The sequence below is a fragment of the Cebus imitator genome, unplaced genomic scaffold, assembly GCF_001604975.1.
Source record: "Cebus imitator isolate Cc_AM_T3 unplaced genomic scaffold, Cebus_imitator-1.0 Scaffold171, whole genome shotgun sequence".
Classification (NCBI taxonomy): Eukaryota; Metazoa; Chordata; class Mammalia; order Primates; family Cebidae; genus Cebus; species Cebus imitator.
In genome coordinates this window covers 3169576-3186733 of record NW_016107486.1, presented here as the reverse complement: position 1 = coordinate 3186733, position 17158 = coordinate 3169576, and the positions used below count along the sequence as shown (strand labels likewise).

General features: G+C 33.0%; 1 long non-coding RNA gene across 1 annotated transcript in view; it reads left to right on the top strand.

Annotated features, from left to right (window-relative positions):
* The window catches only part of LOC119473636, a 191482-nt gene that overhangs the window by 140977 nt on the left and 33347 nt on the right, over nt 1–17158 (top strand). Inside the window, exon 2 of the long non-coding RNA XR_005202840.1 lies at nt 5899–5988. This is a non-coding gene — a long non-coding RNA (uncharacterized LOC119473636). The remainder of the gene's footprint in view (nt 1–5898; nt 5989–17158) is intronic.

Here is a 17158-nt window from a genome sequence, read left to right as displayed (position 1 = left end):
GAGCTTTTGGCGAAGAGCAACACTTACTTATGTCTCAATTCTTCTGGTCTACAGAAAAGGCCTTCTCTCAACATTTGGCATCATAAAGAGAGTTCATTGTGATTAAAAATTAATCATAGGATGGGATACTTAGTACTTTAAAAACCTTGACATAATCTTTGACAGTATCATCAATTATATGCACACTCCCACACATGCACACACCCCATATTATATTTCTTAATATCATGAACCAAAATTATATTATTATTTTTAGGTTACTTATTTCTGCCTCTCCAAATAGAATACAAAGAAAAAGTTTTTACTGGTTCAACTCCTGGAGCCACAGTGTCCAGTAGAGTGTCTTGATTGCAGTAGGTAGTCTTATTTTTTATTAAATAACCTAATTAAAGACATTATATAGATATACTTAATAAGTAGGTAAATAAATAATCAAATGTATAAATAATTCAATAAATGAACTAATAATTGTAATAGTAGAACCCTTGTCTTTATTTAAAAACACAGAAAGGACTCACAGGGCTTACTTAAAATTTAAAATGGAAGACTACAAAAAAAATTGGCTCAATTAGCTATAGATTTTATGATATTTTGGGATCAGTGATTAAAATGGAAACTTTCATAATGGCAATTAGTTTGTTGGCATTAACTTCATACTAGTGAATATAAAGTAGCAACAGGAAAATCTAAAGAAAACTTTGAGAATTTGTAAATGGAGTCTTAATGAAAAGTAAGATGTAAAAGATCAAAATTGTGATCCTTTGTATAGATGAAGTTTTAGAAGTTATTGGAGTACTTATAATCACTGAGTGAATTCAAGGGTTGATTTTTTGGAGGTTTAATATGGATATATTTAATAGCATATACCCAGGTAACACTGGAAGTTTCCATCAGTTTTTCTGGCTGCTTTCCCTCGTTACAGACTTGAACATAATCTGAAATGCCATTGGTCTTCTCCAGTTGAACTCAACTTCTTAATTAGTTTTCCTTTTAGACTTTGCCTTTTGGGTTTATGCCTGAAGCTACTGCTATAGACACATATGGATGTATATTGAATATATATATTTACGTACTTATATTTTGTATTTCTCTGGAACTATCTCTGTACACATGCTTTATTCACATTGAGACCCATGTTGCCCTGCATTAAAAAAAAAGTGACAGAACCCAACTGAAATTTCCATATACTACTTTAATTTCATCATCTCCTTTTCAGGAATGATTCAGTGATGTGTAACTCAGCAAATATGCATTGGGCACTTTCTCTGGGGCAGATACTTTAGATCCTACAAGTATAATACTTAAAACAGACAAAGGTTCATGTTGTCATAGGACTCATGTTCTTGCAAGGAGTAACATGTAACAAACAACAGATCTCCTGAATAATAAGCAAATGATGTAGTTTAGTAGAAGCTGATAAAAGCTGATGGGAAATAAAAAAGGAAGAAGATGATGAGATAATCAGATTTATGAAAAAGAAGTGTCAGCAATAATTTTACATTATTAGAGATATGGTTATTAAGGATGTAGAATGTAAGTACAGCTATAAAGACTTTGATAAACTGCAATATATGTAAAATAATATGGAGACAGAAGTGACTGAGGCAGAGAGATCAGTAAGGGGAAAATCATGATTGCTCATTTTAATGACCATCAGGTAGTGCATTATTCAGAGACGTTTTGTATTTGAGATACCTAATGGAATAAACCTTAAGATATTCAGCCAACAGTTTGGAACTCAAGTGCAGTACTTTGCAGAGAATTTGAGATCACAGATGACTTTATATTCTGCGTCTGACCACCCTTTCTATGTTTGGGGTATCCTTTTACATTATGGAGTAGTTTCTTCCTCTAGAAACAAAAAGATGCCAGGAAAAATTTCCCTAGCCTTCTGTGCAGCTGTATTCCAGATACACAATCAAGGCTCTAGTGATAAGGTTTATTTATGCATATTTTAAAACAAAAAGTCAGTACATGAAAAAGCAAGGGTAATACATACTCGAGTTTTTGAGGGGGCAGAAAAGTGCCACGTACACAATTTTTCAGAGATACGAATAGATAAATGATGCTGGAATGACAAGATCTGCGCCTAGTCCTGTTTCCATGTGACCATTTCTATAACACTTTAGGAGAGTTGTTTCTGACCGTCTACCCCCCAAACCAAGCTCCGTAACCCTTCCCGCAAATTCTGTGTTTAGTAAAACGTCCTTTAATAAATTTGTTTTCTGACTGATTCAGGCAGAGTTACAATTGTTTAGGAATACAAAACAAAACTACTAACTGACAGTGGAACCAAAGGCATATATGAAGATGTCACATGTGAATACATGTAATAATTAAAATCAAAGCATAAAGAGTACAAATAAAATAATTGAGAACTAAAGAAAATACAGTTATGTGGAAATATATTTGGAAGGAGAACGAAAAACCTGAACAGGAGTAGTCTTAACATGGGAGAAAAACCACTAAATGCTTTATAAATAATAGTAAGATTAGAAAATATTTCAGGGAAGCCTCAAATTCCATAGAGATCATTGAAAACTTTATTCAGAATTTTTAAGAGCATTTATTTTAGTAAAGAGATTATTTAGTGACAGTTGCACAAACTCACATCTACCTGAATTAAGAAAGCACCATGAGGTAATCACATTAGTAATCTAACTAGTAGCACTTTTTGTATCATTCAACCACATTCACCACCTCAGCATCACATTGTTTAGTGCTTCATTCCTTAAAGTACACACACACACACACACACACACACACACACACACACACGTAAATTTGTCATGATTGCCTGGTAACAAATTCCAATAGGGTATGCAATATTATTTATATTTTCCTTATGTCCTGGTCTAGGATACTGCACCAGATGTTCTCCAGACTATGGAGGCTGTCTTTGTGTTTCACGGTATGTTCCTACTTACTTTTGCTGCATTAGGCTGTTTCTTGACACATGCAATTTTCCATACTGCATTTCAGGGCCAAAGTAGACTCTCAGTTATGTCATAATAACTTTGTGTTTAATTCAGGTCTTTGTTTCTTGAGCTGAACATCTTCTCTGTGCTTTGTTGTGTATATCTGTGCATTTTCTCAAAGCCCAAGGGAAGAATGAGACAGAAGTGCATGATTCTAGCACCTACTCAATACTAAGGTCTTTAAGTAAAGCATAGTTCCTTTAGCAATATGTCAGCAGAGCATAGCTCCTCTATAAATCTTAGCAAATCCCTTTGGGGCTCCACTGATTCAGTTGCCAAGAAATTTGTTATTCAGAAATATTGAGAATAGCTTTGGCTTCTTTCACTGACCTCCCTCTTTTAGATGAGGTTCTTGAACCACTTTGAATGCTGAATACCAGCTTCCTATACTGGTATTGAATACAATTGAAACCTCTGCTCAGTACTAACTCTTCCATGGACATATAATTGATTTCCAGAAATTTGTTCTTTAATTAAGGATAACAAAAAAATATTGCCCACCTCTCATCATCTCAATTGAAACTGACTCTTAACAGAAGCTCCAGAAGTAAACTCTCCTACAAGTTTGTCTTCAGCATCTGTTACCCAGGCTTTTCTGCTCATTAATTATTTTGAGTGTATTCATGAATAACGTAAAATTACTGAGCAACAAAACTACAAGATATAGTCCCAAAATTTCAATTTTAGATATTTCAGAAAAAAAAGAAACCATGACTTACAACCTTCTTTATTAGCAATTTCTTATCTGCAGAGTGACTGTATTAAAGAGTACCTTTGAAAGTTCGATATAATATATTGCAATTTCCTGTTAACAGCATTGTCTTCAGACCTATACAGAAGGGCAGCTGCTTTACACTCCACATATGTGGTCTGCAGCAACATGCCACACCCACACTAAAAGGCTATGAAATAACATAAGGACAGCAATAAAATTATTCTAATCAAATGCACAACTTTAACAGTTCAGATGAAATTCCTGGACTGTCTTAGACTTTACTAAATGAACATTTAATTATGATCAATATAATAAGAATATAAAAAAGATAATTATTTCTATCAATTTCACATCTCAGAAGAAACAAATGCAACTCTGATCTTTCTCTATTAGAAAGATAAAAAAAAATTCAGAAAATTAGCAAATTCTATGAAAACTCATGAAAATATTCATCACATCTTTCTGGCATTGTAAGAATGTTTCTATCAAAACATCCTCTGATTCAGTTAAATAATATAGAATTACTTTGAGTTACATAGCAGAAATTTCAGTATTTTATTTTGAATCATTTTTAAAATGTGTAAAAAAGAAAATATAGTAACTAGCTTTTAAATACTAACTTAGAATGAATGTGATGTGGTGCTGAGAATGTATATATTGTTGATATGGGTTCAAACTATGCTACAAGGCTAAAGTAACAAAAACAGCATGGTACTGGTACCAAAACATATAGGCCAATGGAACAGAACAGAAGCCTCAGAAACAATGCCACATGTCTACAATCATCTGATCTTTGATAAACCTGACAAAAACAAGCAATGGGGAAAGGATTCCCTATTTAATAAATGGTGTTGGGAAAACTGACTAGCATATGCAGAAAACTGAAACTGAACCCCTTCCTTATACCTTATACAAAAATTAAATCAAGATAAATTAAAGACTTGGATGTAAGCACTAAAACCATAAAATCAAAGGATTATAAATCATTCTATTATAAAGATACATGCACATGTTTGTTTTTTGTGGCACTGTTCACAATAACAAAGACTTGGAACCAACACAAATGCCCATCAATAATAGACTGGATAAAGAAAATGTGGCACATGTACACCATGGAATACCATGCGGCCATAAAAAGAGGAGTTCATGTCCTTTGCAGGGACATGGATAAAGCTGAAAACCATTATACTCAGCAAACTAACACAAGAACAGAAAACCACCATTGCATGTTCTCACTCATAAGTGGGAGCTGAACAATGAGAACACATGGACACAGGGAGGGGAACATCACACACCTGGGCCTGTAAGGGGGTGGGGAGTTAGGAAAGGGATAGCATTAAGAGAAATACCTAATGTAGATGACAGGTTGATGGCAAACCACCATGGCACATGTATACCTATATCACAAACCTGCACATTCTGCACAAATACCCTAGAACTTAAAGTATAATAATAATAATATAAAATAAATACTAATTTAAAATGCAATGTATTTTGCTTCTACTATTACGCTTTATATTTAGTTTTTCCAGTTCAGTTATCTATGGATAGAAACATTTGATACTCTATTAAAAGACCATGAATCCAATTGGAAACAAAACAGTTCATATTTAATTATAGAACTGAAGAACAAAGCTAACTAAATTTAAAAAAATCAACCATATTCAACCGAGACAAACACATTAGAAAACAGACCATTAGTATATTCTTAAAAGAATGATATCTTGTATCTACATGTAATCCCACATAATGTACACATTTTGATCTCTACTAGCATGGTGTATACTAGAAAAAAAAACATTTCTGAATTTATTATATACTGTATCGTCTTAAAATTTGACCCATAATGAACAAATTCATATGAAGGTTAAAAATAATTTAATGACAGAAATAATTCCTATGTGAGATGGAAAGTTCAAATTAATATTTATCAAATGCATAATAAATTTAGAGAATATGTAATATTTAAAATAAATAATTAGAAAAGATGTGACTTCTGGAATGGTAGCATGGTAAGTTTTATAAACCTTCTCCCTAGAAAATGATCATATTGAAGAAATTATTTTATAGAAGTATTTGGAAATTGTTTCATAGCAAAAAAAAAAAAAAAAAAACTTTTCTTTTTTTTCCTGTGGCCCTTAGCCGTTACGTGCTTTCTCCTTCTCTCTCCCTATCTCAACATTTATTTCTTTTCTTTTTTCTCAGACTCTCCAATCTGAATGAGTAGGAACAAGAAAATGAGGCTCTCTCTCTCCTCATCTCCCAGTTAAAGGATATGCTATCTCACCAGAAGAGGTAGGTTGCCAGCTTTTCTCATACCTCTCAGCACTAAGTTGCTGATGCTAAATTCCTAGCATTTGAATCTAAAAGTTTGAGTTTTTCTTCATCCACTGAGCCCTGACTAGTAGGGTGGAAGCTCACTCTTACTCACGGCAAGCCAAAAATATTGAGTAAATAATAATTTCTTCTCCAGCTCCCTTATACAGTGGAAGTACATGTCAGGGAGGCAACCTGAGAAGATGAGCAGTTACCTCCCCTACCAATATTATATCCCCATCCCAACATGTAGGTCCTTGGAGATGCCTGTAGGCACTGGTTGTGAAAGTTTTGCCTAATTTGCTCTGCCCTCCTGGTCCTCGAAGACACCCTACCCAGGGGCACTGGGCAGGACTTACACTAAAAAGGAGCTGGTGTGTCTCTGTCACTCTGGAAAAACTACACCACTCTCCTTGCTCTCACTCTAGAGCAGAGTTTCAAATGTTTTGTTATGGTAAAGAAGTCTCTATAAAGCAACTTCAAAGCTCTCTATAAAGCAACTAACTTAATTGGTAACTGACTGTTGGGAAGTTGAAGCTGAGAGTTGTTCAGAAACAATGGCAATTTTGGTGATAAGCAACTATGAGCAACATGCTAAAATATAGACAAAAAGCTTTACTAGAGAGAATCAGATGAAGAGACAACTAACAATATTCCTCCTGTGTTTAGAACAAACCACAAAGACTTGCCTCAAAAACTAGCTCTGCAATTGGTCTTGGTTTAATTGGATCAGACTGTGGGAGCAATTTATACTTTAGTGTATCATAAAAATCAACAGACCAATCAACCTGTCATTCATTAGTAGAGACTAAAATCTGGGTGTGATATATGCAGAGGCAGACAGCTTAACAGAGAGAGCAGGGAAATAGTCCACTAGAATTCTGCTAAAACCACTGCTATTCTAGGGTGATTGTCCTCTGCCTGAGGCTATGCCTTCTGAGAACATCTATGGCTTCCCGTTGAATGAGAAACAGACTTTACAAAAATAGTACAGCCAAGTCAATAAACAAGAAAGAAACGAAGTTGAAATTTATAAATATCTCACTGTGTCTTCTAAGAAGTGGATACTCTACGTGTAGAACTGAAAAAGATAACTATTTTCAAATTTACACCGTTACTTTATAGCTTGAAAATAAAGTAAAGTAGAAAATATTCATGCTTACATGACTGATAAAGAAAAAAATATATAAGCCAGAATTTTGGCTGAATATCTAGGAACATTGTGTGTATATATATATATATATGTATATATATATGATGAAAAAGTCCTCAACAATATTGAAGTAATGATATATCTTGGACCAACTCTAAGACTGTATGTGATATTTTCTGGATCTGCCAAAATATTTGAGCACCACACTGAGGCACAATATAGGAATGCAGACTAAATGTTGTTAAAGTAATTGTTTTAATGTATAGAAAAATATAAGCTCACTAGAAGTAGTAAGCAAAATAACAGAAAATACTTCAAGAATCATTCAAGAAAAACCATTAAATCTGTGCTATTCACAATTATTTGGAATAAATTATTGCTTACTATAATTGCTATGTCAGCAATAGCTTATAGAAAAACAAACAGGTCTAGAATATGCTATTTTGTTTTTACTATGATAAAATTTATTTGATTTGTTAATCAAAATAACTGCATGTGAAATATTCAATATATGTAGCAAAATAAGGAAAATGAAATAAAAATTAAAAATTTTACATGATTATGAAAGAAAATAGTCACATACAAATAATACTGAAATTAATATCTGCAGAATTTATATTCTGGCCAATATAAATTAAGATGTGTCCCTGATGAAAAAATAAGCAAATACACGAACAATAGAAACAGAATAAAAACTATTCTGACTCAGAATCTCACGTTCTTTTTTCCTTTTTGTGTGTGCATGTGTAATTAACAGTGGGTTTTCTGAAGAGGTCTTATTGCTAACCTCTTGGAATACTGTTGTTACCTGGTTAGAAAATACAGTATTAAACATCTGATTTATATGATACCATAAGTTCACATGCTAGGTCGCATTTACTCTTCTTCAAAATTAGGAATTATCAAAAATGTTTTAAAAGTCTGAACCATTCAAAAACAAGTTGAACATCTTTCTGTTTCATAGATGGAACAGAAAACTCAAATTAAGAAGGGGTTAAAGTTGATGAGATGAAGTTCTCTGGGGAGGAAAGCAGAAGAAGTATCCAGGAATTGAAACTTTAAAGGAAAATAGAATGAAATCACCTAATAAATTGTAGAGTGACCAGGACCTAATCAATGAAAATGGGTAGTGTTGTGACCTGTATTGAGTTATTGCTCAGGAGGACAAGATTAATCAGAAATAGCCAAGCAACCAGGACCTAGGCTGAGACATCAATATATAGGAACTGCCAATACATGATTTGATTCTGAATGCTATAGTCATATGCATCAGGGAGAAGTAATCAGAATCTATCAATCAGAACAAAAGGAATGAAGAAAAAGAGATTACAAAGGCAGAATAAAAAGAAGAAAAAAAATTTCCATAAATTCCTTCCTCTACTAACAAGAATGTCAAACTACAAAAAGCATTAATTAATTAAGAAAGCCAATTCACTCAACATAAGATTTTGCCATCTTCAATCTTCATACAATCAAGAAAATATAAAAAACAAACTATAAAAAGCACATACAACAGTATTATAAAGATAAAAGGAAGGAAAATATCCATAAAACCAATAAATTACTACAAAGAAAAATGAATACAATAATAAAGAATAGTTGAAGATTAAAATAACTAATTATAAATAATAGAAATTTAAAATTTTTATTAAAATAGAAAAAAAAGAGACAAGATATATTCTAGACTTTCCAAAAATAAAGAATAATTATTTCAAAATAATCTCAGAATTCACCCATAAATCAGTATACCACCATATGGAGAATGATATAATAAAAAAGATGCTAAAATATTGCATTTAAGATAAAAATGTCAAAGCATATCTTTACAGAAACAAAACAAACATATTAGAAAGCATGAGGGAGATTCTATCTTTAAAAATATGACAGAGAATTTTCCTGAAATAAAGAACAAATAATTTTTATATAGTTTTATTTAAAGTGCCAAATTGGAAAAGTAAAACTATCCACATAAGTTTATGTAGATATATAGTAAAACCATGTGATATCAAATACATAAAAGAAAAAAATTAAACCAACTGATCAAAGAATGGCAAATTATTCACAATGGAATGTTAATTATCTTGACAGCAAAAATATCTCATTAGCAATAGTAATTGACTAAAAGATTATGACATACTAAAACATGTATTTGGTCTCTGCCCTCAGTTTCTAACACAGAGCTTCTGAAACACTTGTAATTTTCTAAATAATAAAGTTATAGAAGCATCTTTTGTTATAATATTAGGTCTCAATCCTTGGTTCCTGATATAAGAATTTCTAAGAACCTTGTAACCTTCAGAATAATGCATACATTTGGTATGCTAGTGAGATGACTGGCAGTTATGAGTCACTAGACAGCTTTACAATTGGAAAGAACAAGGCATGATTAGAGAATTGGCACTGCCTGCCCCACCCTTTAACATTTGGGGAGAAGACAGGGGTTGGAGATTGAGTCATTATCAATTATTTAATCAAATAATGCTTATGTAATGGAACACCTATAAAAACACTAACAAGAGGGTTAGGGGAGCTTCCAGGTTGGTGAACACACACACATGCCAGGAGGGTCCCTCCACCCAGCCCCACTAGGACAGAAGTGTCTTGAATTCAGGACCCTTCTGGATCTTACCTTATGTACCTCCTGATCCTGCTATTCATCCATATCTTTTATAATAAACCAGTAATAATAAGTAAAGTGTTTCTCTGACTTCTGTCAGCTGCTTTATGAAATTATTGAACCTAAGAATGGGTTCATGGGGACCCCCAATTCATACACAAATTAGAAGTGTAGGTAGCCTAAGATATCACTATTTGCAATTGGCCTCAATCTTACAGGATTAAGTCCCTTTGTGAGGTCCATCCTGTTATAATTCCAGGTAGCTTGTGTCAGAATTGAATTAAATTGTAAGACACTCAGAATTACTTGGTGCAGAATACCTACACATTTGGCGTAATTGACAATCCGTCATTTTAAAAACTGAGAACAGAATAACATATATAAACAGCTTCACAAACTAAGTCAGTTTCTACACAGATATCTTTCCTGAAATTGTAATAACCTACCCTGAGCTAGCATTACTGACTCCATCTTAGCTGTAAACTCCAGCCTAGCTTCCCCTTCCCTACCACAGCCCCTCTGAGTCCATAACTGGGTCATGCTGCATGTAGATGCGTTGAAGCATACTGTTCTTAACACTTGTAACCATTGTAACCGCATCCTGCTTGGCATACCCCCCTTGCTACTGCAAGAAAAATTTTTCCCTTTGGTCATTGTGTAGCAGGAGCCTGATCACCCCTCCTTCTTGGTAATTGTATGGAAAACACCTGTGCCCACAGCCCCTTCCTCTAACCTGCTTTTCTGCTTCTGTAAAATTCCGCTTCAGCTAGGTACCCCCTCCCCTACCTAAATCAAGGTATAAGAGATAATCAAGCCCTTTTCTTGGGGCCCAGAGAACTTTGAGCATTAGCCGTCTCTCAGTCGCTGGCTATAAAAGGACTCTTAAATTTGGAACTCAGTGTGTGGCACATTTCTTCTAACTCGCTCAGTTACTACAAAATAAATAATAAAACATGTATTTCAGTCAGTAAAAAATTAAAGAAATAAGGAGGGGGGAAATGCAAATATTAATAAAGACCCTAGATAATGATAAAATATCTTGATAAAATAAATTTTATAAAATAGAAATAATTAAATCCAAGTTGTTTTTTGGGAAACCTATAAATAAAATGTTAGCCACTGTGTCATATAAAATAGAAAGATATATAATTAAATGCAATTAAAGTTCTAGTCCTATTTTGTTAGATGATACAGATACTGAGAAATTTTAGACTTAGATAAAACAAAGAAGAGAAAAAAATTACACTAAACAAAATGAAGCTAATATCATAAATTTAATTTCACAAAGATAAATATTAAAGTAAAAATATTAGGAAAAACAGAGAAATTACACAAATAAAATACTCCATTAAGATAATATAAAATTTATAAACGTGAATCAAGCCATAAAAATTAATAATTCACAATCATGAGATATTTTAAAGAATTCTTTTCAAAAATTGTCATATTAAGACAGCAAAAATATACTGAGTATAGATGAATTAAACACTATAATGAAAGACTAAGTTGTCACTAGAGGGACATTGCAGGTGTCCAATTCAGTCATTGTAAAGGGAAAACAAAAGAAACCATTGAAAAGAAATATGCCAAATGGTCAAATAGAGATAAAACACGATGAAAATAACAAGACAAAATATATAAATACAATGAATAGAACAGACAAAAATTAGTGATGAACATGAGTAGAAATGGTTATCTAAGCTAAAATTAGTACTCTGAAAAGATTAATAGTCAAATGACACTGGTGATGATGAAAAAAAGACACATGCACACATATGTTCTTGTGGTGCTGTTTATGGTAGCAAAGACCTGGAATCAACCCAAATGCCCATCAGTGATAGACTGAACAAAGAAAATGTGGCACATATACACCATGAAATACTATGCAGCCATAAAAAATGACAAGTTCATGTCCTTTGTAGAGGCATGGATGAATTTAGCAAATCATTCTCAGCAAACTGACACAAGAACAGAAAACCAAACACTGCATGTTTTCACTCATAGGTGGGTGATGAACAATGAGAACAGTTGGGCACAGGGAAAGGAACAACACTCACTGGGCTAGGTGGGGAGGTGGAGGGGACAGGAGGGAAGGGACAGCAGGGGGCTGGGTGGATGGGGAGGGATAACACCGGGAGAAATGCCTGATGTAGGCGATGTGAGGTGGTGCTGGGGGGGATGTTGCATGTATGTACTTATGCCACAATCCTGCAGGGTGCAGGATGTGCACATTACCCCAGAGCCCAAAGTACAATAAATAAATAAATAAATAAATAAATAAATAAATAAATAAAAATGGGCACAATAAACTTAAAAGGAAAAGGCAAAAGGGATAATTTTATGTAAAGTAATTAACTGTAAAATTCGCTCAAATAGAAGTAGAAAACCAAGTAAGTTCACAACCCATAATATTCATCATTTTAAAGTGTACAGTTCAGTGGGTTTTAGTATATTCACAAATTGTGGAAACACAATTATAAATTTCAGAATATTTTCACCAATCCAGAAGAAACTCATTACCCATTCACAGTTATTTCTGATTCCCATGTCCCACAGCCTCTGGCATCCATCGATCTATTGTTTCTTTTGAAAGATTTATCTATCCTGGACATTTTATGTAAATAGATCATAAACTAAGAGGTCTCTTGTGTTTGGTTTATTTCGCTAAGCATAATTTTTTCAAGGTTCATTCATGTTGTGGCATGTATCAGTGCTTCATTTCTTACTACTGCTAAGTAATAATTCATTGTATGCATGTAGTAATTTAAAAATCCAGCCTGCCATAGGTGGCACGTTCTGTAGTCTCAGCTGCATGGGAAGCTGAAGCAGGAGGATCACTTAATCCCAGAAGTTCTGGGCTGTAGTGCACTATGCCGATTGGGTGTCTGAACTAAGTTTGGCATCAATATGGTGACCTCTCAGGAGCAAGGGACCACCAGATTGCCTAAGGAAGAATGAACAGGCCCAGGGCAGAAATGGAGTAGGTCAAAACTCCTGTGCTGATCAGTCTGGCATCATGTCTGTGAACAGCCATTGCATTCCAGCCTGAGCAACATGGCCATATTCTCTCTCTAAAAAAATAAAGTCCATTCCTTTGTTAATGGACACTGTTTTTATTTATTGGCTGTTGTGGACAATTTGGTAATGGTCATCATTGTTCAATGATTCGAATCCCTGTATTCAATTTTTAAGGTAAATATCTAGAAGTTGATCATATGGTAATTTTATAGTTGTAATTTTGAGGAACCACCAAATTGTTCCACAGCAGCTGTGCCATTTAACATTCCGACCTGCAATGTATGAGGTTTCCAATTTCTCCATTACCTTGACAACACTTCTTAATTTCTATTTTTTGATATCCTAGTAGATATGAAGTGGTATATCATTATGGTTTTAATTTGCATTTTCCTAATGCCGAATAATGTCAAGTATTTTTAATGGGATTTTTTGACATTAGTGTATCTTCTTTGGAGAAATGTCTAAGTTTTTGGCTGATTTTTTGATTGAGTTGCCTTTTTCTTGTTGAGTTTTATGAGTTCTTAATTTGTTCTGAATATTAAACCCTTAACAGACAAATAATTTGCAAATATATTCTACCATTCTATAGTCTTTTGACTTTCTTGATTGTGAATCCTGATATATTGGATGCTATTTTAGAATATTATATGGCTTTATATATTATATAATATTATATGGAGAAACTTGCCATAGCCATTCAAGGTATTTACATTTAGCTGGTATTGTAATTGTTGTTCAATAAATAGGCCATTCCACTATTCTATCAAGACAACTGTTTTAGGTTGATGGGCAACATATAACACCAGTGAACTCCATGACCATTGTTTCACTTCATTTGCTGTGAAGTGAGTTACTTGGTCAAAGCTATGTTGTGTAGAATATGATGGCAGTGAATAAGATGTTCTATAAATTCACCAATGTTGGTTCTGTCATATGCATTGTTTGCAGGGAGGGCAAATCCATACCCAGAGTCATTTCCAGTAAGTACAACACACTTGTCCTTCCATAATAAAAATGATTTAATGTAACCAGCCACCAGCTAACTGGATGATCACCCTGGAGAATGTTGTGATTTTGGAGACTTATTGTGGAACTCAGCTTCTCGCATATTAAGCTTTCAGCAGTGGCTGTAACTAGGGTGAGCTAAGTGAGTGTAAGTCCATGTTGCTGATCTCATGTATAGTCTCCATCCTTGCCACCACTGCCATTTTGTTCTGGAGTAATTGGGCAATGACAGGAGTGGTTGCAACAGGAGACTGGCTTGTATCCACTGAAGCAGTCATCATTTTCACTTTATTTTTAAAATCCTCCTCTCCTGAGGTCACACTTTGGTGAGCCTTCACATGAAAAGGGAGGACTTACTTCTGCCATTTTGCTGATTGTTATCTATATGTCTAATAACTTTTTGTTCATCTTCTCTGTATTACTGTTTTCTTTTGTGTTGAATTGAATTATTTGTAGTGACACATTTTGATTCTACTTTCATTTATTTCTGTGTATTTATTAATATAGTTTTATGGCTACCACTTGGATTATAGTTAACATACTAAATTTATAACATCTAGTCCAAACTGATACAAACTTAACTTGAATAATATATAAAAAATCTGGTCCCTTACAGCTTCATCTCCTGGTCTCTCTTTATGTTGTCATTGTGATAGATTATATAATTATATGTTGTATGCCCAATAATATAAGTTTATAATTTCTATTCATTTATCTTTTAATTCCTATGGCAAATAAAAAGTAAAATTATAAACAAAATATAGTATTATATTGACTTTTATATTTGGCTGCATCTTTATCATTACTGGACATACTTGTTCATACAATTTTGAATTACTGCCTATTGTCTTTTTTTATTTTGTCCTTAATGAATTCCTTTAGCATTTCTTGTAGGGCAGATCTAGTACTAATAAACACACTCAGCCTTCGGTTTTTGGAAATGTTTTAAAGTCTTCTTATCTTTGAAGGACAGTTTGCCAGATGTAAAATTCTTCTTTGATAGTTTTCTTTTAGCACTTTGTCATTCCAATGCTTTTTAGGATTCATGATTTCTGAAGAAAAATTGGCTATTGATTATACACTGGATCTTTCAAATGCATGATTATTTACATTTCTTTGCTGCTTTGGAGACTTTGCCTTTGACTTTTAACAGTTTGATTATAATTTGTTTTGGTGTGTGTCTCTTTTAAGGGTTTAAAGCTTAAAATTAATTGCGCTTCTTATATTTCTAGATGCATATCTTTAATGAAGGTTAAAATATTTTCAGCCATTATTCTTTGAAATATTATTTCTGCCTTTTTGTTCCTTTTCTTTTACTGGTACTCAATAATGTATGTGTTTGTCTGCTTGATGGTGTCCTATGTGTCACTTAAGCTTTGTTCACTTTTCTTCATGTTTTCTTCATGCTCTTCAAATTTCATAATCTTAAATGTAATATTTTCAGGTGTGCTTATTCTTTCTCCTTTGTGCTAAAATCATCTGCTGAGGCCCGTTAGTACATTTTTGTACTGCTTGTAGTTTTAGCATCAGAATTTTCATTTGGCCCTTGTAAAAAATTGATTTTTATATCTATTGTTATTCTCATTTTTTATTCATTGATTTTTCTTGTTTTATTTAGTTATTTATCTATGTTTTCCTTTAGCTTCTTGCCCTTATTTAAAAACATTTTTAAGTCTCTGTGAAGTTTGATGTCAATATTTTATCAGGGATAAAATGAGGATAAGAATAATTTTTCCTATTATGACAGAAAATATGCTTTCTCCATTAAAAATATACATAAACATGGTAAAATTAATACAAAGGATAATCAAATGGAATGCTATTGTTCTCAAGAAAAGATACCAGAAATTATGCCAAAATAAATGTTTCAACTGATTCTCCACAGTCCATTAAACAGCCATCTAATACCTTCTGTTTATTTATTGATATGTGTCAACAATAACAGCAAGAAGTCCAAGCATAATAAGTCTTCCTAATCCCTCACCAGCAAAAAAACCTTTGACTAGGTGTATAAGAAGAATGCATGCTTACTGATCATTAATGATTTTTTGCACATTGCCTGTTTATTTATTTACTGATCTTCTTGATTTGGCATAATAAAACCCAAATTCCTTCACGATAATTAAAAATTTTATTTATTTTAGCAAAGTGAAACTTACTGAAAATAAATATATTTGATATTTCTCTGGAGGAGGAATAGAAGATCTTCAGAAAGCCAGGAGTACTTTTCAAGAAAGAGGGTTTACTACTTTCAAGAATAAATATTAAAAATACAGTTTTGTGCATGGTTTAGAGAAGGATCCACAGTTTGGTTTATCTATTTGTCTGCCAGTGGTATTGCTACTTTATATTTTTCTAGGCGTGAAAGTCCAAATAAGAAAGTCTTTATTCATAATCTTGCTTTCTCTTTATTGCATATTTTATGACTCTAATGTCAAACTAGCTGATTACATTGCTAATGGTAGATAACTGTGATTTTGGTCCTGATTATAGCATCTCATTTTACTGATACACAAAATTTGTTTTCTAGGTGACTTATTTGTGCTATATTCCTGTGAGGTATGCTTCTTTGTGCTAGGATAATCTGAAGGTGTGACCAATGGTTCTGGTAACATGATCCTTTATTATAATTTAATTAATTCCTAGGATTTTATTGCAATCAGGTGCTTCCAGATGAACATTTTGAGTTCTTCCATTGCTCCACTGACTTAACTCAAGTTCTGCAGTACTATTCCTACTTTTCTTGCTGGGTTTTTCTCACCTCAGTTTCTTATTTAAAATATGGCATTGGAACCCTTTTGTTAATATCCACCTACCAAAAAAAATTTATGAATGACATTCTCTGGGACTTATACTCTATTATCTTTCTCTTTATTCAGTATGGTGGTGTGTGTGTGTGTGTGTGTGTGTGTGTGTGTGCGCTAATATCAATTATTACTAAAAAATGTGAGTGTCATTTTACTAAGTTTCAAATAAATTCTTAATGAAAATACATGTGACACCTCCTAATTTGCAAAACTACAAATTAGAATTATTCAACTTTCACTATGTAATTACTACTCTGAGAATTGAAAAGAAGCAAAACATTAAAAAATTGTTGTCTCTAATTAACATTAAATATTATGCTCTGATGGTGTAACATGAATCCTCTCACAACAGACTTTGTTTACATCACTGGCAGATGTTTGCATTTACTTAGATGCAATATATAATGGCATGTTGTGGTGAAATCCAAAGTTCATTTCTCTGTTATTTTATAATAAACTATAATGTAATTTTGCATATATATTTTTTAAAACTAAATCTTCTTAAATCTTGTGGCCTATTATAATTTTTTCTGTTACATTTAGATGCAA